Genomic DNA, 27,333 nt, shown 5'->3' with positions numbered 1-27,333 from the left:
ACCATCTTTTGGAGGATTTGGTCCTTCATAAGTAGCTTCTTCCCTTCCCCTTAAGCTGTCAATCAATTGATGTACTTAGGGAATTTCCAACAAGCTACGATACTCTATCAAGTGAGCCTGTAACTGCTCGCTTGTAGGCACTTCATCAGTTGACCATCTTTACCTTCTTTTTGCAAGGATCACCTTTACTTTGAGAAAAGTAAAGAGACTTGCTCTAATACCACTGTTATAAGATTCGAGATACACGCTTGACTTTCTTATATACTTAAAATATATATGGAAAATATTATGCTGGCACAATAGATGAGAGAAAAGAAAGTTGTAGAGAGAGAGAGAGAGGTAGAGAAATTGGAAACACACTAGGGATTGGAAGATGGGCTATTCCTCCCCCCTTGTGGAGTTATATTATTGATAAGGAGCTGAAAGGTGAGAAGGATCAAAGCTTGCACGCAAGATATGGCGGGAGAGAAAGAGCAAGAAAGAGAGAGAAAAGAAATGGGAACTCCAACGGTCACAATGTGTGACCGGGCCTTCCTTTATTTACTAGTCACTAAAATGAATGTAAAGAATAAAGTGACGTGACGGGTGCCCGCCACCTGCAGTGTGCAGTGGCGGGTACTGTCAATGTAGTAATACACGGGGCGGCATGGCGGAGGTGCCTTTACCCCAAAAACCTCCCACTTAAAGGCGAATCTGCCCCAGTGAGAGAGAAAAGGAAAGAAAAAAAAAGACAGTACAACTGTACATAGGTACAAGGGATGAGAAAAGGCAACATCTCAGCCAATGCCCATCAATCGCCTGACGAAGGCAAAGCGCTCAGTAGTGAGGCTTTTCGTGAGCAGATTTGCAGGATTCTTGTTAGTGGAGATCTTGACAAGGTCAACAGACTTGTCCTCCATGACACCACGTATGAAGTGATACCTCACCTCAATGTGTTTCGTCTTCGCATGGAAGACCGGATTCTTAGCCAACTGAATGGCGCTCATAGAATCCAAATGCAGTGTAGGTATAGCATCAATCCCAAGGTCAGCAACTAGATGGCCTAGCCATATAGCCTCCTTGCAAGCCTTAGTGGCTGCAACATACTCGGCCTCAGTGGTAGACAAAGCCATACACTTCTGAACCCGGGACATCCAAGAGACAGCACCTCCAGCATAGGTGAATACATAGCCAGAAGTGGACTTCCTACTATCTGCATGTCCTGCATAATCGGAGTCAGTGTACCCCACGACCCCTGTATCCTGGCTGCCATAGAAAATACACATATCTGTTGTGCCCTTCAGGTACCTCATGATACCCTTCACGGCATCCCAATGTTTCCTGCTAGGTGTAGCCATATAGCGTGCCACAACACCAACTGCAAAGGCAATATCTGGACGAGTGGCTACCATGGCATATATCAAACTGCCCACGGCTGAAGCATAAGGGATCTGGGACATCTCGACCCTCTGCTCGTCTGTCTATGGACAATCAGCCTGTGATATCTTCACATAAGAAGGAAATGGACATCCAATAGGCTTTACATCCTGCATGCGGAAGCGCTCAAGGACTTTATGAATATACTCCCTCTGTGACAAGTAGAGGAGTCCCTGATGCATGTCGCGTCTAATGCGCATACCAAGGATGTGAGAGGCATGTCCCAAATCCTTCATCTCAAAGCTCTTCTTCAGCTGAGATTTAAGAGAATCTAGCTCATCATGAGCTTTCCCTGCTATCACCATATCATCCACATAGAGTAGAAAATAAGCAATGAACCATCACGGGCTTTCTTCATGTAAAGACACGGGTCCATAGCACTCATGCTGTAGCCTTGTGACTGCATAAAGGCATCAAACTTATGATACCATTCCCTAGGTGCCTACTTCAAGCCATAAAGACTTTTCTTCAACTTGCACACTAGGTGCTCCCTGCTAGGTTCTGCAAAGCCCTTAGGCTGCTCCATATAGATCTCATCATGCAAGTCCCCATGTAAGAAAGCCGTCTTGACATCCATCTGATATAGATCTAAGTCAAGCTGAGCAACCAAAGCCAAGACCAAGCGCAGGGTGGTCATCTTAACCACAGGAGAAAAGACCTCATCAAAGTCTACACCATGCTCCTGCTTAAAACCCTTTGCTACCAATCTAGCCTTGTATGCCAGCTTGGTATGTCCAAGGGTACTTTTCAGCTTGTACACCCACTTGCATGGCAAAGCCTTCTTGCCCTTAGGCAAGGCAAGAAAATCCCAAGTCTCATTCTTATGCAAGGAGTCGATCTCAGACTGCATAGCCCTCTCCCAGGAGTGACTGTCACCCCTGCACATAGCCTCATCATAAGTGAAAGGCTCTTCTGCATCTATAACCAAAACATAATGCATAGAGGGCTGAAATCTATCACGTGGACATCTGTCTCTAGCAAACCGTCTCACTGCAGACTCTAGTGCCTGCCCAGCTACCTGTCCAACACCCTGACCATGAGCATCTGCTGCAGCTATAGGCTATCCAACTAGTTGTGCAAGAACTCTAGGCGCCTCTTGAAAGATCACTCTACGGATCTCAACCACCTTCTTAGGCTACCTGTGCATCTTGTCTTCATGGAAGACTACATCATGGCTACGTACTATTTTCTGCGCCTGCAGATCCCATAGGCGATAGTCCATCTCTCCTGAATCACCATAACCAAGAAAGATGCATTTAATGCTCTTTGGATCCAACTTACTCCTCTTGTCCTTGGGCACATGGCAGAATGCCTCACATCCAAAGACACGGAGATGCGTATAAGAGGGTGGCTTACCAGCCCAAACTTCCTCTGCAACCTAGAAATCCAATCCACTAGAAGGCTATCGGTTTATGACATGCACTGCCATACTAACTGCCTCAGCCCAAAAGCTCCGTGGTAGGCCTGCATGGCTAAGCATAGAGCGGACACGCTCCTGAATAGTCCTGTTCATGCGCTCAGCCAAACCATTCTAGACGGGGGTGTAAGGGGCGGTCAACTGAAGCTTAATACCCCTGTCATCACAAAACTGCTCAAAAGCACGTGAGACATATTCTCCCCCATTGTCAGTCCTAAGGCATTTCAGCCTATACCCAGTTTGGTTCTCAACAAGAGCAAGCCAACGCTGAAAGACTGCCAAGACATCGGACTTTTGCTTTATGGGATAAGCCCACACTTTCCTAGAAAAATCATCAATGAAGGTAACAAAGTACTTCGCGCCACCCATAGACATACAAGGCATGGGCCCACAAACATTTGAATGCACCAAAGCCAAGGGCTCACTCATGCATGCCCTACCCGATTTCTTATGCGTAGACCTATTCTGCTTACCATAAAGACAATGGTCACACGAGTCAAAACGTGCATAGTCCAAAGGCGGAAGATACTGCAAACCAGATAACATTTTCATTCCCTTCAAAGACATATGCCCCAAACGGGCATGCCAAAGTGATACATGTGGGATAGAACCCACTGCCAAAACATGGTCTACAAAAGACCCAAATACAACAAGAGGATAGAGGCTGCCAGCCTTGGCACCTCTAGCAAAGCACAAGTCTGCCTCTGGTAATCTTCCAGGCAGAATCCCCAAAACAGACATGAAACCCTGCATCATCCAACTGTCCTGTAGACATAAGACTACGCGTAAGCGCAGGTACATGACGTACATCCCTGAGCAAAAAGGAACTGCCAGTGGAAAACTGCAACTAAATATCTCCACAGCCCACAATATCAAGAGACTTGTCATCTCCAAGTCTGACTGATCCAGATACGGTACGGTAAGAGTGAAACCACTCACGATAAGGCGTCACATGGAAGGACGCACCTAAATCCAATAATCAGCACTGTGCATACATACTAGGTGTCTCAGTCAAGTGTGAGGCATCAAAAGAAGTAGCTGCAAGTATGAACTCATCACTACCATCGAAATCCTCAGTCTACGTGACATTAATTTCTTCAATCTTGACGCTGCACTTCACAGGTACTATGCTGCGATCAGAGGACTTCTCCTGCGCTTTCTCTTTCCCCTTATCCTTGCGCTTCTCATTGCGCAACTCATGACACTATGGTCTGATATGGCCCTTTTTCCCACGATGATGGCAAGTGACATTAGCATTGCACCCACGCGACTTTCCACGAGATTTAGACCGACCCTTCTAAGAGTCATGGCCATGGCCGTTCCCACGTTCATTCATGTCATTCTTGTCTCTAACTGTCAAAGCATGTGAAACATGAGAGGCATCCAAGTTTTTGCAATTAACCTCTTCCTGTGCAGAAGAGCACTCTCAACATCATTCAATTTCAGAGTAGTACTAGAGGCACATAGGGCAGTGCGGAATACATCCCATGACTCATTCAGAGTCCCAAGCAAGAAAAGAGGAGTTACTTCCTCTCCAAAGGTGATATCCTACTAAGTCAGGTTCTTCAGTATAGCATGGAACTGGCTCAAGTGAGCAGACATAGTCGCATTATCCTTCATGCGCAGATCCATAAGCTGCTTCAACCAGTACATCTGACTCGCCGGACTTTTCTTATCATAAAGATTCTTGATCTTATTCCATAGATCCCATGCACTCTGTGCTTCCTCAAATACGTTATAATGTACCTGTTCAGTGAGAGACAATACAATCGTGGACTTGCATAGCTCATCAAGTTCAAGCCAGTCGTCATTGTCCATAGTTTCAGGCTGCTCCCCGCTCAACCGAAGTGGCTTAATCTGAGATTTCTGCACCAAGACCTGCCAAATTTGACTCTTCCAATAAGAGTAGTTGGTACCATCCAACTTTGTGATGTTAAATATGGCATTATCAGTCGAAGAGGACGCCAAAATGCAGGCTGGAAATGCACAGACAATATAAAATTGCTGGCTGTTTTACTGCAGAAAATGCCCAAAATCCACTGAAATGAGCTCCAAATGGAGAGAAAAGTGTGCCAAAAGATGCTGTCCACTTAGTACTAGGTGCGGTTCACCAAATCAGGATATTTCAGCATAAAAAATACTGATCAGTCCACCAATAAATGCTTGCTGTAATAAATTTCAGAATTGCAATAATGAGAGCAAACTGTCCCAAAACTGGATCTAATGTCAACTAAACAATGCTAGGTCCAAAGCCGGCATAGAGAGGACAAAGAAAAGCCAAATGACAATGAAAATACATGAGCATAACACCGAGATATGTCAAATAGCATCTGCCAGTAAGAGGCACACCCCAGACAATCTAGGCAAAATGTACCTGCAATTGCCAAAACCTGACACAAATAGGTGTCTACTCAAAAGAAAGCGGATCCAAAACTGAGACTCGGCTCATAAGCATCCTGTGAACCAAGACATATACTCAATGCAACATCCAATTGTCGGAGTATAATCCCAAAGTCTCAATACATCTGTAATTGCTCAATGACATAGACTGCTCCAATACATGTAACTGCTTCAATAGCATGTAATCCCTGCTCAAGGTCAAGTAAGCATGCAAGATGCTCCCACTGGAACAAAAGGCATACAAACAAGCTCAAGGGCTTAAGCAACCCAAGACAAAGTACCAGTGACAAGTGACCAAGTCAATGCGTCAGACACATCCCAAGAGCATGACATACATGAAGCAACTGATGGAAGCAACCAACGAGCAATACATAATTCCAAAATAAGATCTCTGTCAACTCAATGACATCCGATAGCAACCAAGTAAATGATCAAACTGAGTCAAAAATGCTCAAATACATCCAAGGCAAAGCTCCCAATGTCGATAAATCATAGACGAACCAAGCGGCATATATCACGAACCAAAGCATGTAATGTATGAAGCCTAACTGTCAAGCATAGACATGAGGCATAAGCGGTCCAAGAGCATGCCAAGTCGGTCCCCAAGTCGGTCCAAATGCTAGTGAATACCAACCAAGACGGAGCTTATGCATAGCTCAAATACATTCCATAGATTCAAACATGAGCTCAAAGTCGTCCCCAAATGTCAGATACATGATGGAAAATCCCAAAGCATACATCCGGTACCAATAGGTAAGTGACAAAGCATCCAAAGTACCTTCAGCCCACTGTTATTACAGCCAAGTTTGAGTGTCAAAACTAAGAAATTTCAGCCAATATTTCAGGCCAAAATCATGGCATAATCATGTGCATACATTCCCAAGGCACTAGGCATCATGTAGGCTGCATAAGGGCATCAAACAAGGTAATCGGAGTAGAGTATAAGCATCAAATGCCAATGCCAAGTGTGGCTGCCCTGTTTCCAACACTGTATAACAGTAAATGATAGTCCCAAATCAGCCAATATTTCAGGCCAAAATCATGGCATAATCATGTGCATACATTCCCAAGGCATTCGAGCATCAAGTAGGCCGCATACGGGCATCAAATAGCACAACCAGAATGGAGTGTAAGCAACAAATGCTAATGCCAATGTTGCTGCCCTCTTTTCAGCCTGTTATGACAGTTTATGACAATCCCAAATCTAAAGAAATTAGCCCCGAATGATCAAGACCAATGCCCAAAGCTTGAATGACATCAAAGATGAAGTCTAATAGCCCTCTTGATCAAGGTAGAGAGCAAGAAGCAATGGCCAAGTGTGGAGCTGAAGTAGACGAGTGCTAACAGCCTGGAAAAAAATGGCGCAATCTACCCTGTTGGTGCTGAACTTGCTGCTGCTCCACATGGGCTGAAAGGGGTAATGGGGGGCTCAAGAAGGGCCTATCAAAGGCCTATGACAAGCCTCTTTGAGCCTTGATAGGTGTAAGGCACAATATGAGGGGAATAAGCTTCAAGGGTTTGATGAAGCCATGGCTGCCCTTGCTGTTTGCAACCTGTAGACTGAAATAAAGCCCTGAAAGAATGATCAAATACCTCAATACCAACGTCTTGAAGGTGCCTCAATAGGCCGGGAAGGTGCTCGAGAAGCCGGGGAGTGTCAAAAGCTTGGGAGATCGGCTATGGCTACCGGGATGGAGACCCAATGCATGAAGGGAGTCAATGCGAAGGTAGAGAAGCACCGAGTTGAGCTCGAGCAAGAGGAAGCCAAGCTCTGATACCAGTTGAAAGGTGAGAAGGATCGAAGCTTGCACGCGAGCTATGGAGGGAGAGCAAGAGCAAGAAAGAGAGAGACAAGAAATGGGAACTCCAACGGTCACAATGTGTGACCAGGCCTTCCTTTATTTACTAGTCACTAAAATGAATGTAAAGAATAAAGTGACGTGATGGGCGCCCGCCACCTGCAGTGTGCAATGGTGGGTACTGTCAGTGTAGTAATACACGGGGCGGCACGGCGGAGGCGCCTTTACCCCAACAGGAGCAAGCTCCTTGCTTACACATAAACCAATTCCTACTTGTAGATCTTGGAAATAGGATCACGATTCCTTGCATAGTATACAACCCTGCTAACACTTGCACAGCTTGGAAGTTGGCACCTTTTGATCCTTCTTGAGTCTCCTTCTCTCCAACACAATATATGTAGGGCTCTCCTCTTGGCGCTTGATTTTAGTAGAGCTTTTGCAGTACTTGCACCTTCTCTTCTCCTCTTGGAACTTGATTTCAGCAAAGCTTCCTCGTGGAACTTGATTTCAGTAGAGCTTCCACAGTACTTGCACCTTCTCTTCTCCTCTTAGATGCATGCAAAGTGATGCTTCTTTTACCTCCCTCATACCCAAGAAGAGCCTCCTCTTTTATAGGTTGTCAAGAGCTTCTCTTCTTGGAGAGAGACTTGAGTTGATCTTCATGCAAGGTATGGTTGTTCCAGGACCTACTCTAGAGCACTAATTTCGAGATATCTCTCTGTGCGTTGTTCGGATGAAAAAACATCCAACAGAAAGTTGTAGATCTCGCTATTTCCGATAACTCACGTGGCTTGGTTTTAGATATCGTCTTTCTATCGTGAGATATTTTAAAAATGGATTTACAATGTCTTTTTTTAAAAGAAGAGCTTCTCAAGATGTATTCTTAACTTGTGGTCCATGCAACCACCTTAAGGAGAGTTCATTAAAATGCCTTGGGCCTCAACTTAAGATTGACTTCCATACAAAAGCTTGTGTCTTTTTAGACCTTAGAAAGAGAAAATCACTTCTCTCCTTGCTTCCAGAGGATCACGTCTCTTGTCTTTCTTAGTGAGAGAATTACCTCTCTTGTCTTTCTTAATGAAAGAAAAGACCTTAAACCTTGACTTGTAAGGGAGAGGATGACCCCAAATGAATGGAATGCTCATTACACACAAGTAAATGTTCTCAGGCATCCCCGGGTGCACACATAAATACATATACACAATGCTAATGCACTTCCTCTTCTTAGAACTTAATCCATCTTTATTTATGTGTAACTTGTTGGTTCTTGTGTACACTCTTACACTTGGTAGACACTTCTTTCCCCCTTCATAACTTGTACTGTATGTACCAGATATCCTTGTCACTGTGCTCTGATCCCCCCATTAAGTGATGCATTAAGAATATTGGTCTCTAAATGGTCTCATGGCCATGCTAGATCATCATCAACACTTAAAGAAAAGTTAGTCATTAATTTATTAACATGAATTTATTGAATAGAGAATGTGTAATAAGCAATCACTTTAGTAGCATGATATTTAGCATACAGGTGGATTCCATTGCTCATACTTGATGGTAGAAAGAAGAGCCTACATGATGTACTACATGTACCTTCTATTACCAAGAATTTATTGTAGGTTGGATAGATGCTAGAACAGAATTTGCAAGTCAGATTCAATAGGGATGGTTGTTTTATTGAAGAATATGGCAATGGTTGTAAATTGATTGCTAAAGGCAATAGAGATGGCAGAATGTTTACCTTGGATGCATCTATCCCATAATTGAAGGCATCCATGCTTATCCATGATAATGGAGTAGTTCAGGATGTAGAAATCTAGCACAAACACATTGGTCATGTTAATGTACAGAAACTGAAAAATATACAGTAGAAAGAGGTTGTACTTGGCTTGTCGAAGTTCAAGTACACTGATCTTGGACATGTATGCTCTGCTTGTCAGTTTCGGAAACAAGCAAGATTCCCATTCATGAGACATGTCAAAAACAATTATCGACCTTTGCAGTTGATACATTCAGATGTATGGGGTCTTGCCCATAATGTGTCTTTTGGTGATGCTAGGTTTTATGTATCCTTCATTGATGATTGCAGCCGATACACATGGCTATACATTCTGAAGCACAAGGATGAGGTGCTTGATGTCTTTAAGGACTTTAAGAAGCATGTTGAAAATGAACTTGGATGTTATATTTCGTATTTGAGATTTGATGGAGGTGGAGAATATGTATCCAGAGAGTTTGACATACCTTGCTAAATATGGCATAAAAAGCTAGCTCACATGCAGTTACACACCTTAGCATAATGGTGTGGCGGCAGAGAGAAAAAATTTGATGCTTATAGAAACTGCCAGGACAATGCTTAATAAAAAGAATTTGCCAAATGTTTATTGGGCTGAAGTAGTGGTTACTGTAGTTTATGTGCTAAACCGAACACCTATAGTTGGGGTTCATAATTTGACTCCGTATATGAGAAACTGTATGGGTACAAGCCAACATTAATCACCTAAAAGTATTTGGTTGCATTGCCTATGTACATGTGCCTAATGAAAAGAGGAAGAAGTTAGACCCGAAATTTGTCAAAAGTGTTTTCTTGGCTATGCACAAGAGAGAAAGGCTTACAAATGCTATGATCCATCCACTCAAGAAACCCTGATCAGCACGGATGTGGTTTTTGATGAGCTGGCCTCATGGTATGGTAATCTGAATGCAATGGTCTTTGATGGACTAGTCAGGCCTACTTATGCTGAAAATTATCCTTCATCTAGTATGTTTATGAGTGGAGGTTCATCTACTGTTAGTCCTTGGACAGGACAACTTCGTAGTCATGCTATTGCATCCACTGACATGGATATGTTAGTGAGGGGGAGATTGGATAAAGGCAAAGAAAATATGTTTGACGATGTGACTGGCCCACTTGCAGTTGGATATGAGTCACCTAGTAGTGATAGTCTTGATAGTGAACTGGGCATACCATCAATTATGATACCTGGTGCGAGGCAAATCAGGTATGTGCCACCTCATGAGAGGAAAGCCCAGAGTGCACCGCAGTTGAGGAGGTCTGAAAGGATCAGAAAACTAGTTGATAGGCTGGCATACAATGGGTATTTAGCTAGATATTATGCGTATATGACTAAAGTGCCAGGCTACAAATAGTCTATGAAGTTCAGTAGATGAGAATTGGTGTGCCGCCATGGATGAAGAATACGTAGCATTGGCTGAAAATGAGACATGGGAATTGGTATGTTTGCCTAAAGACAAAGTACCCATCGGCTGCAAATGATTTTATAAAGTGAAATGCAAGTCAAATGGTTCATTGGAAAGGTATAAACCCTCGGCAAGTTGCAAAGGGATATGCATAGTAGTATGGCCTAGATTATGAGGAGACTTTTAGCCCAATTGCCAAGATGGCAATGGTGAGAACAATTATTGCATTAGTGGCTTCTCAGGGCTAGAAATTATGGCAAATGGATGTCAAAAATGCATTCTTGAATGGTGACTTGCTTGAAGAGGTGTATATGGAGTAGTTTGAAGGTCATGTACACCCTGACTATTCGACATATGTGTGTAAATTGAAAAAGGCCTTGTATAGACTGAAACCAGCACTGAGAGCATGGAATGCTCATATAAGCACTTATTTGCAATAGCTTGGTTTTCAAATAGGTCATGTAGATCACAGTCTATTTACAAAGAAGACAGAGCATGGTTATGTTTTTATGGTGGTTTATGTTGATGATTTGATCATCACTGGAGATGATGATCATGGGATTGCTGAAATTAAAGCAATGTTACAGGCTGAATTCAAAGTCAAGGATCTTGGTGAGCTGAAGTACTTTTTTGGGATTGAGGTTGTATCTACACCTCAAAGCATATGGCTATTACAAAAACACTATGCTCATGATATGTTGCTAGAATATGGCATGATGGAGTGTAAAGCCATGGAAACACCATTGGATCAAAATGTCAAACTTGCAGTTGATGTTGGGACTGAGATGGAGAATGTCAGTATGTACAAACAAATGGTGGCTAGCTTGATTTACCTTACTATTACCCATCCTTTGACTTGAGTTATGCAGTGGGGCTAATCAGCCAATTTATGCAGAAACCTTGTAAGTCACACTTAGATGCAGTCAGGAAGATTATGCGGTACATGAAGGGTATTGCTGATTATGGGCTATTTTATGAGCATGAGAAATCATTCGACTTGACAGGTTATACGGATGCTGATTGGGCTGGTTGTCTCTATCACGGGAGGTCAACTAGTGGTTATGCTTTCAGTTTGGGGGCAGCAATATGATCAGTTGGAGTAGTAAGAAGCAACCAACCATTGCTTTATCTAGTACAAAGGCAGAATATTGGGGTGCAACCTTAGCGGCATGCGAAGCAGTTTGGCTTGTGAAACTACTATATGACTTGGGTATACAGTTGGACAGCAAAATCACATTGCATTGTGACAATCTCAGTAGTGTGATGTTGGCTAGTAGCCCCTCTATCATGCTAGATCCAAACACATAGAAGTTCATTACCATTTTATCAGGGAGATGGTAACTGCTGGAAAGATTGATCTACTCCATGTGAAGACAAAAGACCAGGTAGCAAATATCTTTACCAAATCACTTGGTAAAGAGAAGTTTGTGCATTTCAAGGAGCTACTTGGAGTACAGTAGTTAGCTTGAGCTTGAGGGGGAGTGTTGAGAATCAAGCTCATGATCAGTATCACGGACATGACCGACCTTATCTAGACAATTGTCATCTTAGATGTCAATCTACATGTGTGTTGTAATAACTGAGTCGATCACACTCAACCACTTTAGTAGTATGGTCAATTAGTGACCTAGCATGTTTATCAGTTATGTGTGATTAGACTTTAGTAAGCATTATGGAAGAATGAGAAGAAGAGAACAATGAGAGTTCAATCCTCTTTGTTACATCTCCATATCTTTGTCTCTCTCTCTCCCTCTGAATCTTGAACATGATTGAGAAAAATGAAGATAAGAAGTCAAACATGTAGCAGATGTCTCCTAGGACCCTGGAATAAGAGTCCAGTTAAACACTAGTCCTATCAAAGAATCATGCAATGTCCATTGCCTTCTCTAACACTGTCAAACCCAGGTGTATCAAACATGGATTGGGGATGAAGGTTAATAGAATTAGATGGAGATGGTAATGAAATGAGAGGGGAACATTGCAAAGGTGGATAAGACAAAACATAAAATGAAGGTAAGTGAAGGGATAAAGAAGATGGAAAAGACGGAGAATTCAGCAAAAACATTTAAAGAGATTATGTGGAGAAAATAGAAGGAATAGGAGAAACTATAGGAGGAAGTTTAGGAGGAATAGGAGACGATGTAGGATCAGCAATAAAAGGACAGAGAGTAAAAACAGGAATATGAGGGAATCCAGCAAGAGTAAAGGATAAAAGAGGAATAGTGTCACGACAAGAAGAAAGAAGGAAAACATATAAAGGAAAGCAATAGGACATGAGAGAATAGGAAAGAAGATCAATAAGATCCAATGGATAAATGGAACAACGAAAATAAAGGGCCTAGAAAAAGGAATCAATAAACAATGGATGATTAGCAAGATAGCTCAACAATTGAGTTTGCAATGGTTGGATATCAGACTTACAAAAGACATTTTGTAAATGGTGAGGTTCCAAAGCATCATCCTCCAAAGGAAAATGCCAAGCATGCCCTCTACACCAAGACATTTGTTGATGATAAGTCTTCAAGCTTTCCGCTAATAAGAGCTCCATTGAATGAACATACATGATTGCTTGCAAAATGACATCCCCCACATAAACATTCAAATCCTCCTCATCAGGAATTTGTAGATGTACTGTGAGATACATAAAAGATAATAATTGGGTTTCATGTGAAACTAACCCATCCACAAATCTATCAAAGACAGCTCTCAACAAATCTACAGAGTCTATAGAGTTGACCACCCATCCTCTAGAGGTTCTAAATCCACATTACTTAGAGAAATATATAGGGCAAACCTGTGTTGATTATACTTAATCCAAAAAGAGGGGGGAGGTGACACCAATTCAGCATAGCAAGAAAAGTCATCCTACACACAATTCATTCATTGCTGAAGGCACTCTACCTTAGCAGAAAATCCATCACACAACTTAGCCTTTTGCTACCGCTAGTCAAGCTCCTCTATGTAGAAGATAAGACAGAAGAAACTAGCGGGGCTGGAGGAGGAATAGAGAGAACAATGATTTGGTGGTGAATCTCTTCAATAAGCTTCTTCTGTGATTCAGCATTACCTTGGGAATGTTGCAATTCACCCTCGCAAGTACCCAACTTACGAGCTGACTCTATCATGTCCTCAATAGTTGTATTATTTTCTTGAGTTAAAGCCACATTTGCAACTTCCAAAGTAACTACTTTAGTTTCTAACTCTTTGATTTGAGCTTGCTGGGAATCCATCAAAGCAGTAGCATAAGACATTTGTTTATGAATATCACTAAGGCTAGTTTTTTCAGATGCCAAGTCCTCCAAAGCTTTGCTCAACTGATTAGTCATGGAGTCAAAATTTTCTTACAATGAATTATAAACTCCCATGTAGATAGACTAAATACATGAAGTAAGGTAAGTCTCCAATGTAGACTGAACACCAAAAATCAACTAGGAAAACAAAGATCTAGCTAGCATCATCTGTAAAGTAGAGGGAATCTGCTGATCTAGCTATCCATCCCTTTGGGTAGCAAATAAGTTAGGACAAGATAGGAATGAAGGGAGGGAACTACTAGAAACAAGAGGGGTAGCATCTTGCATAGGAGGATTTCCAACTGAAGTTGAAGAGGGACTAGACAACCTTGTAGTATGTTTACATTTAGTTTGAAAGAACCTAGGAGGGGCTCATCCTCCATGTCTTAATTCGGCTATAATGGAGGAGGAGATGGAATAGAAGGTGGAGGTGGAAGAGGAGCAAGATCAGCCACCACTAGCACACCACCAAGAGGAGGGGAAAAAGTAATAATCTTTTGAAGGAATACACCATAAGAGACATTACTACCTTGACTTTTTTTCACTCTCTAAAAATGTTGATCCATCTTGGCCAACATGAATGCAACCCAATTAAACTTGGCTCCCTCAAGGATCCAGACAGACGCGATAAAAACCTTCTTGGAAAGACATTTGGAAGCAAGCTTTACGGATGTCTTGTAGGAATTGGCAGAGATGCTTCCACACCAGAGAGGAGATAGGAGCAAAGAAACCCAAAACTAGTAATAATTTTGTTGGACACCAAAGGGGTAGATGTCTCCTTCTCAAGAAGTGAAAGGATCTCCTCGACGGGATTACCACTAGGTACAAAGGAAGCAAAAAGGGGTAGACATAACGCTTCACTAATATTGGCAGTGGAGAGGCAGAAGCATCGGTCAAACCAGACTATTTTTTGTATGACACCAAGAAAGAGTAGCAAAGCTTGTGATCCACTAGTGGAAACTTAAGCACTACAAAGGAACAAAGACCAGCACGGAAAATACAATCCGCTTCCAAGAGAAGGGAATAGTCATGCACTGAAAATGGCTCATGTTGAATCACAATCGAGGGAGTAGAGGAAGATGCCATTCAAACTACACAAGATATCCACACACACACAACCAAGAATGGAAAATTTCCTGCAAAACCCCAAACAAGCCACCACTAATAGAAAAATATTAGGACAAAGAAAGAGAAGAACGGACAAGATCGGACCAGACCTCCCCAAGCAATCCACAGCCTATGTAAAAAATTTGACATGACCTATGCAATCATGCGACCGAAAGCTTCATGCTATGCAAACATTCATACACTCGGAAACCCCGTAATCAAGCACACCAAAAGAACAAAAAGTCAAGCACACCACATCCCCGACACTAACTATATACTCAAAATAGAATCATAGATTCGAAACATCAAAATAACTCAAACCAATACGACTGACACCTTTGATTAAGAAATCCCAATCCCCGTAAACGTAGACGTATACCTAAGGTGTGGTGAAGTGAGCAGCTGATTGTTATACCGAATTCATTTATTAGATGATCAATTAAGCTCAATTGATTATTAAATTAATATGTTAATGCAAGATGAGTCATTTGCATAGCCCATTCCCACTCATTTTGATTTAACAAGATGGGGGTCTCTTAATGCAATTCATTTTTAGAAATTACATGATCTTTGGTGCAAAGCGCATGCATGCGTGACTTCAGGAGATCTATTTTTAATTTCAAATATTAATGGTGTCTGAATAGCGCATGTGCGCATGCATTGTGGATCAATTTTAGATATTAGGTGGGTTAGGGTGCTAAAGTGCACATGCAATGGTGAAGATTCCTTTCATAATTAACGGTCGGGTTCATTTTAATTACAAATTTAGGGAAGTGCATTGTATTAATTGTGTGGGTGCAAGAGTCGGGTGATTGTTATCTACAATTACTTGTGTGTTGATGTGCATGTGAAGAAGGGAAAGAGGAGAACAAAAAACCTGGCGGTATCCGGGCAGTTGCAAGATCTAATATGCAAAAATCCTTCGTCCACTCAATGCCAAGAAACAGAAAGATCCACGAGTGATAATAGCAAGGCGACTAGGGAATAGTCAACCTCTTATCCAATACAAAAGAAATCAATACTAACACCACAAGGGAAAATAAAAAATAAAGAATAGAAAAGAAAGGAAAATGGAAAAAGAAAATTTGACCTTGGGGATAAATCATGCGTGGGTTTTTTTTTTCATGTGGGAGTTATTCATTGGGTTGTTTTTGTTTTGTTTTGTTTTGTGTTTAATATGTTGGTGAGAAATTATTGTGTGGATTTTGTGGATGTATTTAAATATGTTTGTTTGAATTCTTATGTTGTTTTGGTTTTTGGTTTTTTATTTATTTGGTTTTTCGGGATTTGTTTTGTTTTGTTTTTGTGGGTAAAATTGGGATTAAAATTGCTTCAAAGATAGAAAATATTAAAAATAAGCTTGTTGTAATTTTTTTAGAATTTATCAACCATTTTTTTAATATTTTTTGGTAAATTTTCAAGCATTTTGGCATTTGAAAATAATTTTCAATGAATAAAAAAATCATTAAGTGATGATTTAAGGAATTGAATATCCATTTATCATTCATCGGCATGAGAAAAGGAATCAAAATTTTTCCAATATTTTTTTGAAATTAATTTTTTCTTTTTATGATTTTTTATGAATTTGTTCATTTTTAAATATATTCGAAAGAAATTTTCAAGTGTTTGAATTTTCAAAAGTTAGTTACCGGCATTTCATGTTGGAAAAAGATTTCAAAAAATTCCAATTTGACATAGACTTGGTTTTCTATTTTTATGTAATTTTTTAGATTTTTTAATGAATGTTTAAGGATTTTTAAAATGGTTTTTTATGTGTGTTTGAAGGTTTTGGACACTTTTATAATAAAAATGGGGTATGCGGTTACATGTGAACAGTCGTGTGTGAACGGACGGGCACACACCACCACATGGATAAGACTGAACATGTGTGAACACTCGCAAGCAACTTCCAACACGGCACGACGACTCCCACGTGCGCGCACAAACACTCACAAGCACTCGAAAATGCGGTTGGGGGACGCTGAAGCAATGGAGGGAAAATGGGGAATTAGGGGAACGGGGGCTAGGATAAGGGTGGGTGGTTTAGTGGAAAGGGGGGCTTAGGTAGGGGGGGTTCTAGTGGGAAGGGTGGCGGCTTAGTAGGAGGGGTGGGGAATAAGATTGATGGGGGGGAGGGGGGTGGGGAATAAGATTGATGCGGGGAAGGGGGGGCTAAGTAGGGGCGTGGGGAATAAGATTCATGGGGGGGAAGGGGGGCTAAGTAGGAGGGGTGGTGGGGGTGGGGGGTGGGTTGGTTGGCGGGGCGAGTGGGATTGGCAGGTGGGTGGGGTGGTGTAGTGAGAGGACATGGGCGGCTCCACAGTGGCGGCCAGCGGCGCTACATTGTGGTAGCGACAGTGAACTAGGCAGCGGCCCACCAGCAACCACATATGAAGGAACCGGGTGGGGCGGCGCAATGAGGAACCAAGTGGGGGAGTCCGAAGAGGGGGCAGGGAAGAAGGAGAAGGAGAAGGAGAAGGAGAAGAAGAAGAAGAAGAAAAAGAAAAAGAAGGAGGAGCAGAAGAAGAAGAAGAAGAAGAAGAAGAAGAAGAAGAAGAAGAAGAAGAAGAAGAAGAAGAAGAAGAAGAAGAGGAGAAGGAGAAGGAGAAGGAGAAGGAGAAGTAGAAGTAGAAGTAGAGAAGAAGAAGAAGAAGGAGAAGGAGAAGAAGAAGTAGAAGGAGAAGGAGAAGAAGAAGTAGAAGGAGAAGTAAAGAAGAAGAAGGAGGAGAAGCAGAAGAAGGAGAAGCAAAGAAGAAGAAGAAGAAGGAGGAGGAGGAGGAGAAGGAGAAGGCATTTTCGGGGTCATGAGGAGGCTTTCACATGGAAAAAACAATAAAATGGGACCCAAAAACGCATATAAAAATTAATAACAAAAAATTCAGAAATTGGACTAGGGCAGACTAAGAAGGAATAATGTGCAAGAAGGTGAGTCAGACAAAACTATCAAATTAGAAGAAAGTTTCAAGTAGAATAGGGTAGGTTTGCATGGGAAAAGGACAAAAAGACGCATGAAAAAGACATGAAAACCCACAAAAATTAATAATGGACAAACCATACCGTGGAATGACTAGTTGTAAAAGGAAAAATGTCAAATGGAAGGTATAGGGCATGTTTGTCACATCCATTAGCTATTCCAAAGCAAAAAAAAAAACACATTCACATGGGAACACATCAAGGTGACGTAAAATTCTTCAAAAATGAATAGCTTGTAAACCATTGATCGAAACATGGAGCTGTAAAAAGAAAAATTGTACCATTCAAAGAGACAAACAGGGTTGTAAGGTTGGATATGGGTGCTGGTGAACATAGTGTACATTCACATGGAAACCCATCAAATCAAGGGATAGAGAGAAACAAGGGAGGAACGTCCTTAGGAGTGGGGTGAGAGAGGACATGTGGGTGGGCAAGGGACCCCATCAGGATAAAATCCGGTTGTGTCATATATATATGATCAGAATTAGGATATGCATGAGTATATGCCTCGTAGCTGTACAAGGACGTGTCCCCACACTTAAGACTTTAACGGGAAGGGTGAATTGAGCAACATGGACCTAAGACTTGACATTCAACTAGACGGCGATGTTCCCACACTTAAAATATGACTATCACTTGAAAATAGAAAAAGGAATAGGGTTAGAAATACTTAGCCTAATTTTGCAGAAAATTGATAGTGATTGTTAATGGCACGGTGGTATCATAGTCATCTGCAGAAGGTACCAAAGCGTCTTTGCAACACACATCCAACATGGCAGGGACCATGTAGCAGCACCCAGGGAGGTAGCTCTGTCGATGAAATCTGTAATTGATGATGAAGGATTTAACATTTAGCTCGATGTCGCTCATGGAGGAGGATGAAAGAATAGTCGCTCACCCCAACTCCCACATTGCTCAATGAATAATCATGGGAACCCATAACTCACACCCGAGTTAGAATGGAACAAGGGGAAATGATTCAGAGGGAATATGCCAATGTGCACAGTTGATGGTACATTATCGTGTCCCACCCCCGTTTAGCATATGTGCAAATAGGAAGGCCAGGGAGCCTTGTTGTGTAGTGTACATAACAAGGTGACGTGTCATGTGGTGATGACAGAAACCCATCCCGTGTGTACATAGGGAGACGAGAATGTACCTAACTCCAAGTGTCGTAACGTCCATCAATCCTCACCTCTTGGTAATTGATTGAGGAAATATTAGTCACGCTCAGCCTCCCCTTTGTCTCACGCTCTGTTGATAGATACAGGAGGCAATCCATTCCTGAAACCCATTGATGTTATCCTCACTTTCGCTTGTGTAGGGGGCATATGCCTTGTGCACAATTGATGGTGCAACTATGCATCCCGCCATATGCCAATATACGGTGCCAGAAGGAAGGCCAGGGAGCCTTATAGTCCCGTGCGCAGAAACAAGTTTGTGCTTTGTGCATTGAGAGGCCCATCTCCATGCGTGCAGTGCTCCATTCACACTCACCTCACGATTGAATATCAAGGGCAAGGATTGGTCACTCACCCCCCCTCTATCTCACACTCTGTTGATAAATATAGAGGGCAGCCGTATTCACATCCCTATCTGGTTAGGATGAAAGCTCGCGAAACTTTTAAGTTTCCGATGAAGATCAGCTTCGTCTCGTTGATGGTATCAACGTGGATTGGTTGCTGAAGAATCCTACCCAGGGAGGTAGCCAACAAGTTCAGTGTTGGTATTACATGTTGAAAATGGCGTAGGTTTGTAGGAATCAGAAGCACTGGAGAGGTTACAAGATTTAGCGCACCAAGGGAGGTGGCTCAAAAACTTTGTCTACAAGAGTTCAGCTAGAGATTCAGCAATCCTAGACTGCAGGGTGTTACCACCTTTTCCACAGCCAGCTTCCCATCCAAGGGTGTGTGTGCCACCTTGTTTTGGAACGAGTCTTGTTATGACAGGGAATTGCTTCCCTTTTTCCCATAACAGTTTTATTTTTTATTTTTTATTTTTTCTCTTCTTGTCTTTTCTTTTTATCCTACCTCCAAGGGTGTTTCCACCTTTTCTTGAAGAATAAGTCGGCATGACAGGGATTGAAGTCCTTTTCTCCCATGACCAATATGTTTTTATTTTCCTTTTTTTTCTTTTTCTTATTGTTTTTGAAGTGTCAAATGGTAGGAACGCCATGTATCAGAACCATCCTCGCACCTCTGTTGCATCTTACGGAAAGGAAACCAAGGGGGAAGGAAAGGTGGCTGTGAGGGGTTATAAGGACAAAACCATATCATGAGGATCAGCAAGAGGGTTATCAGGAACATTAGGTAAAGCCGTCTCAACCATTGTGCAAAGAATGAGGAAGCTATTGATAGTGATTGTCAGGATCCCTAGGGGGATAATACTTCTTGAGGCAATAGCCATTAATAAGGAAGGGATCATCCGAAGCATTGACTATCTAGACTTGGACTAAGCCATTCGGATTGATGTTAGCAAGTACCTTATAAGGACCCATCTAGTGTTGTTGAAGCTTGCCTGGAAACTTGCCAAATCGGGAATAATAAGTGAGGACTAAGTCACCTTCCTTAAACTCCTACTTGATGAAGCTGTCATGATAGACCTTTTTGCAAGCTTGTGTGGCTTCCATGCACTGTAGGGCCATCTTGCGAATCTCATCAAGATACTCCAAGTGCAAGAGATGGCGTTGCAGGGACTTGGCATCTCCCAAACATTCGTTGATGGCCACATGTAGAAAGGGTAGTTCAAGTTCAATAGGAAAGATGGCTTTTGTTCCATACACCAACTGGAAAGGAGTTTGTCTTGTAGCTACCTTATGGAGGTTCTATACACCTAGAGGGCCTCTGCAAGTTGATCATCCCAATCACAATGATGTGCAGCTATTTTTCTGGTCAGAATTGAGCAGAGGATACGATTGGTAACTTCAACCTGGTCATTGGCTCTAGGGTAATAGGGTGTGGACTTACGATGACAGATCTTGTACAGTTCTGTCAACTCTTCCATGATCTTATCAAGGAAGTGGATACCTCGATCACTAACGAGCTCTAGGGGACTGCCAAAATGGGCGATGATGTTCTTGTATAGGAATAAAGTCGCACTATTACCATCGTCCCGCCTCATGGCCTTAGCTTCACACCACTTTGTTGCGTAGTCTGTACTACAGACCAAGATGTATCTATTCTGTTTCCTTCGGGTTGGCATATCAATGGGGCCCATGAAATCAATTCCCCACTTCTCAAATAGCTTCAAGGGAAGAATGGGTTGTAGGGGCATGGCACTAGATTTGGTAGGCTTTCCCATTCCATTAACACGGATCATACTGTTTGCACTAATCATAGGCATCCTTGTGGAGAGTTGGCCACCAATATCCTACAAATAAGGCATTTCTGGCTATTGCTTCTCCTATGAAGTGTCCACCATAGGGCTCGTCATGGCATGCTTTCAATACTATGTTGATTTCTTCTCCTGCAACACATCTTCACAAGACTCCTAATAGGGTGTAGGGGGCTGATTCCAACAAAATCTTCTTCCTCTCATGGCTCAATATGCCAGGGGGATAATGTTGGGTTGCTAGGAGGTTGGCTATATCTATGTACCATTGGGGTAATTGGTTCGACTAGAAACAAGGAAGCATCAGGAAGATTTGGATTATCTTGCTCATCTTCATCATCACTTTGAGGGATTCACGAAAGGTGATCAACTAGGACATGAGAGCGACCGGGTTTGATAACCACTTCAAAGTCGAACTCTTGAAACAAAAGAAGCCATCTCATCATTGTTCCCTTCATGCCAGTCTTGTTCATTAGGAAGGACAGGGCTTCATTGTCCATGTAGAATTTGAAATGCATCGATAGCAAATAATGTTAGAACTTCTCCAAAGCAAACACCATTGCTAGACACTCAAGCTCCGTCACTATGTACTTTGGGCTCTTTGTCAGTTACTTTTCGACTTGCATAATAGATTGGTTGATCTAACTTCGAGGGGCCCTTTTGGCATAAGATTGCACCTAGGCCTTCAACTATCGCATCAGTGTGTACATGGAATTCATTTGTCCAACCAAGAGGTTGTAGGATAGGTGCTTCAATCAAACACTGCTTCAGGGTGTTGAACGCCTCATCACAATCAGCAGTCCGTGTAAACTCAACATCTTTCCTCAAGAGTTTATGCAAAGGGGTTGCCTTCATCACAAAGTGTGCAATGAATCTTCTATAATAGCCCACATGGCCAAGAAATCCCCTTAATTGCTTAAGGTTGGTTGGCACTATTAAGGCGACAATCTTCTCAATCGTAGCAGGATTTGTTACTATCCCTTGTGTAGAGACAATGTGAACTAGAAGAACTCCTGATGAGATGCCACAAAGACACATTTGTTAGGGTTGAGAGAAATCTCATACTCTCAACATCTATCAAAACACTATTTGAGGTATCCCCAATGCTCATGAATTAGGCTATAGACACAAAATTCATCGAGATATACCTCAATAAAATCATGTAAATGGTTTTGGAAGGCAACTATCATCACTCGTTGGAAAGTAGCATGAGCATTACAGAGCCCAAACGGCATCACTCTATAAGCATAGGTTCCCCATTCGGTTTTGAAGGTTGTTTTGGATTGATCTTCCTTTGCAATTTGGACTTGATTGTATCCATTGAATCCATCCAAGAGGGACTAGAGCTCATAGCCTACCACTATGTCCAACAGTTGGTCTGTAAAAGGGATAGGGAAATGATCCTTCTTCGTCTTGGAATTCAGCTTTTGGAAATCCACACATATTCGAAGTTTCCCATTCTTCTTGGGTAGTACTACAATGGGCGAAACCCATTCATTTTTAGCGATTGGATAAATGAACTCAACTTCAAGGAGCTTCAATAGTTTGGCCTTCAGCAAAGAAAAATAATTGGGATTCATACGCCTCTGTCTTTGCCTCACATTTTTGGCATCAAGCTCTAGGTCAATGTGGTATTGGCTTTAGATCTTTGTATGACCATGCAAACACGTCTAAGTTCTCCTTTAGTAGGTCTCGCAGGACCACTAGTTCCTCTTCTAGAAGATTTAGACTCACCTTCAGGTGACATTCAGGACCATCAGTATCCACAAACATCAATTTCTTTTCACCTTCCACTTCATGGATGGACTGCTTCTAGGTGAAGATCCCACTCCTTCAAGGGATGGTCTCATCTTCTAATGATGCACTAGAACTACTATTCTCTTGTAATGAAGGCTTAGCTCGCTCTTTGGGGCGCTGAAAGGGTATCATTTAGGTTTCAGATTTGGGTTGGGGATGAATTATTTCTTGGCTTGAGGATTCTTCTTCTAAAGATGCATCTAAGAATGTCACATAACGAGGACTTTCTGTATTCTGTTTAACCTGCAAGGTTGGGGATTGTTGATAAGGTGCATCGTCATCATCTTCTTTAAGGAAGAGTAACTTTGGACGACAAGCGTTGCTATTGAAGGAAGGCCTATTCTTCTTAATCCATTTCTTAGAATGACTTTGCTCATGACGTGACTCATTGATCAGTCCAAAAGGTACCATAATCATTCTATCGATCAGAGAGGGATCTTTTGCTTTTGAGGCTTCAGGAACTTCAAGAACTTATTCCTCATCTCTGCCTTCTGTGAGTAGGATAGATCCTTCTAGCTCTCTTTCATAATCTTCTTCTACATTATCACCTTCGTCCGCTTGAGGTTCTATTTCTACATTGGTGAGTGCTTTGTAAGAGAAGAATAAATTCTCTGTTATGTCCTCTGCTTTTTCTTCTGTCTCTATCTCTAGCTTTGTCTCTGCTTTTGTCTCTATCTCTGTTGCTGCCATGTAACAGGGAGAACAATACATCCATGCTTCTATTTCACTATCAGAGGTGATTTCAAAAGTCAATTTAGTTTCAAGTAGGAGGTATTCTCCCATGGACAAGGACATTTCTTCTTTCAATAGTTGGCTTACAGTGCCCATTGTTAGGGATTGTGCCTCTATTTTCTTGGGAAAGATCTGTTTGATGGCCTCCTCGTCTCCTAATGTACCATCTGTTACTTCATTGGAGGAATCTGTTACGAATTCAATGGACGTGGATCCATTACCTTTTTGTGATCCATACAACTTCAATACCACTTTGTGGGGTCCTCTATGCCAAGGATTAGGGTTCCTTTGAACCAATCCGTCCTTGTTCTTGCTTCAAAAAGCCAATGTCTTCCCAACAACATAGGGTATGAGGTCCTGTAAGAATTTGGTTTGACTACCAAATATGTCAGTCATAGTCTCTTCCTTTGCAAGGGTTGTCTTTACGTACAAGAGAATACCCAGTGGTTTGATTCTGCTTTGGTCTACCAATCTAATAAGCCACTATATAGGTTGCATTCCTTGCAAGCCTAAATCCTTCATTGTCACATATGTCATTATGTTTACTAATGAGCCTCCATCGATCAATGCATCTGCAATAAATCACCCCCCAATCCATGTGCCAATCTCTAGGGTTCCAGGATCCAAGAAGGCATTAGCCACATCTACTTCCTTCACGGGTTTTGAGGCTCTGTTGGACTTGGTCACCACGGAGGGAACAATTCTTAAGCCTCTTCTTCTTGGCTTAAAAGTGTCTAGGTATTTGACCAAATCATACTCTTTGATAGGATCCACAGGCTTTTCCAATCGGCTAGGAAATGGGGCCATGCCCACTTTTATCTTTCCTTTTACTTCTAAAAGTGGTAATATCTACCCTGCTTCTTCATGAGAAGGTACTTCCTCATCCTCTATTTCCTGGACCTCTGGTCTTGTCTTAGCTTCTATCTCTATGGCTCTTTGTGGCTTTGTAGTGCTCTGTACTTCATTGTTCTAGACTGCATTGTTGTGCTTTTCCTTAGAAAGGTTGAACTTCACATTCTTGATAGAGGGAATGTTCTCTTTTGGAACTACAGGTTCTCATTTCTTTGCATGTGCTATTGCAGCGACATCCAATTCCACCAAATTGGAAGCAGGTTCTTGGGTTTTTTGTTGGTTATCAAAAGTAGATTTCAAAGGGGCTGGACTACTTGGTAGTGTGGCCTTCTCCTTTGCATTGACTACATAAGGGCTTGTAATCCACAGACCTTTTAGGGTTTTGACAATTTGGTGAGATATAACAATTTTCCCTACATCTGTAACACTCCACCTCTGATCTCTGACCACCGCCAAACTATCTCCTTTGTAACTCTGAGAAGGAAACCTCCTTGGACCGAAATTAGAACCAAACTCCCTAGGCTTTGGTCCAATGTCCTGCATTGTCATTTTGGATTCCAACAAATTGAATCTTGCGTCTTCATCTTTCTTTCTTCGTTTGTGCATCTCTTTCCAAGAGCAAATATCCTTTGTATGGTTCTTCCTCAAATAGTATGAATAGAAGGCTCCAGGAATGGTTAGTTTTTGTGTATATTCAGTGGCTAAATATCCTACTTGATGGCACTTTCCACACCATGTATTAGAATGCATCACATCACTCCCACCTCCTGCAAGAGTGGATATATTGGTGGTATTCACCTTCAACGTCTACAGCTATTCTCTAATCACATCCATAAGCTCTTTCTTGATACTTGCCATTGCATTGGACATGTAGTCCTTCAAATTTTCACCTCCTGGAGTACTTGTAGTAGGGTTTTTGGAATCTTTTGTGATTACTGCATATAGTGGTTGGGTTGATCTAGAGGGTCCTATGTTTTAGTTCTAATTCAAAGCTCCTATTGAGGCTTGAGGTTGTTGATTCCAGTGGGTAGGATTCCACTATTGTTGAGTCACCATTGGAGGAACTGCTTGAGACCACTGCTATTGTGGTTGAACCATCATTTGAGGCACAGTTGTTTGCAATGGTCAGTGAGGGTTAGGTGCATTGTATTGTGGCATTGTTTGCATCTGGGGTTAGGGATAGGGAACTGTCCCTTGAACTGCATTTGGTGGGTATACCATTCCTAGCATGGGAGGAGGTAAGACTCCTCTTCCTAAGGTCATTGACAACCTTGCTTCAACTTCCTCATACAGTCTTGCACCTTCCACTACAGCTTGCAGATTGATTGGTCTTCTCAATTCAACGAACTTGTGGACTTTTGGTTGTAGGCCTCTGAGAAACACTCCTTTATGGATGCTTCATCCAGATGATGATTGGTCCATCTCTTCAAGATGGATTCCATTCACGAGACATAAGCTTCTACTCTTTCTCCAAGGGACTGACTTAGGTTCATAAACTCCTCTCGCATCCGCTCTTCAAAACCTACATGCCCATATGTAGTGAGGAAGGCCCCAACTTCAAGTCATCCCATGTGCCAAAAGTTCTTGCTGCTTGTCTCTCGTACCATTGAAATTCCGCGCCCTTGAAAGTGGTAGGGAATATTGCTAACCAATGCTCGGGGATTCTGGTGTTGTTAGCCATTCATGCTACCATAAACTTTGCTGCATGAAGATCAGGGTCTTCATTGTACTCTCCCTTAAAAATTGGCAATGGGACTATATTTGCTTGCATGTCATCAATATTTCTAGGAAGAATTTGACTAAGAAGGGGACCTTGGGTCGCCATGGGGATCTCTATAAAGAGTGATTTTAGGGCGTCAAAGGAGGCTTCTACTACTGCAAGCTCATTCGCAGCCTTGATTCTTACCTTCTCTCATCTCACATACCTCAAGACTTGTTCTAGTGCTTGCCTCTTGATTGCGTCATTCATCAGGGGGTTGGTTTCAATCAGTTAGTTTATACTCAACTGAATAGAATCAAAGGGACTTCACTCTCTAGAGTACTCTCTGGCCAACATCTCTTCTACTTCCTTCTTTTCTACATCTCTGAATTTAGCCTTCAAACCACTACAATGGGGGAGATATTCCATTCTAAAGGTATCAAAACTCATTCTTCTAAGGATCATTGTTGTGCCATCATCATAATAATGCCAACTTCTTATTGTTTCAATAGTGTATGTTGTAAAGAATACTCTATCCACCAACTTCCAGTGGGTTGCTAATTGGACAAACAGGAGATTGTCAGTACACCATGTGTCCCACGTGTCCTAGTCTTGAGCATCCAAGAACAAATTCCAACTCTTTACTTTCTTGTTTTCATGAACCTCTATTGATCACAACTCCTGAAGCTTCTTCACGATCTCCCACTTGATGATGTCTAGAAACTTCTCAATGAATGCCAAATCTTCCAATTGTTTCCAAACAATTTGCCACCAAGATGCATGTCTTTGTTGCTTCAACTGAAAGAGGAAACAATCCACCACGTAAAGCCTACATCATTATGGTAAAGAGGAATGAACTTCTTGTGGAAAGCCTACTCCCGTTTGGGGCAGCGTGAGGAGATATGTCATGGGTGTCCACAAGTCCAACACGAGATTGGTTCTTGGGTCTGCCCTCCTCCAAAGCCTCTGCCTCTACCTCTATCTAATGCCATCACCAATACAAGTCAGTAATCCATAAGGATTCCATTGCCCTCTTCATCATATGACACGTAAGGGTGCACATAAGGCTCTTTGTCATTTGGCTCCTCCACATAGTGGACTAGAGCATTAGTCGGTGGTGGATGGTGGGTCACATAGGGTCCAGGTGGTCTAGGTATGCGTGTGGGGTTTATCTCCATCCTAGGAATGGCCGGCTTGGCATCATTAGGTATTGGGAGAGCCAATGGGGCTCCCCTCCTGAAAACGTTTGGTGGCCTATTTGTTAGGTAAGGCTATTCATATAGTTGTAAATATGGGAGTCTCCTCGGTAGCCTACAATGCAGG

The sequence above is a fragment of the Lygodium microphyllum genome, chromosome 9 (genome assembly GCF_053477565.2).
Source record: "Lygodium microphyllum isolate KBCC chromosome 9, Lygodium_microphyllum_v1.1.10, whole genome shotgun sequence".
Lineage (NCBI taxonomy): Eukaryota > Viridiplantae > Streptophyta > Polypodiopsida > Schizaeales > Lygodiaceae > Lygodium > Lygodium microphyllum.
This window is presented reverse-complemented; position numbering follows the sequence as displayed.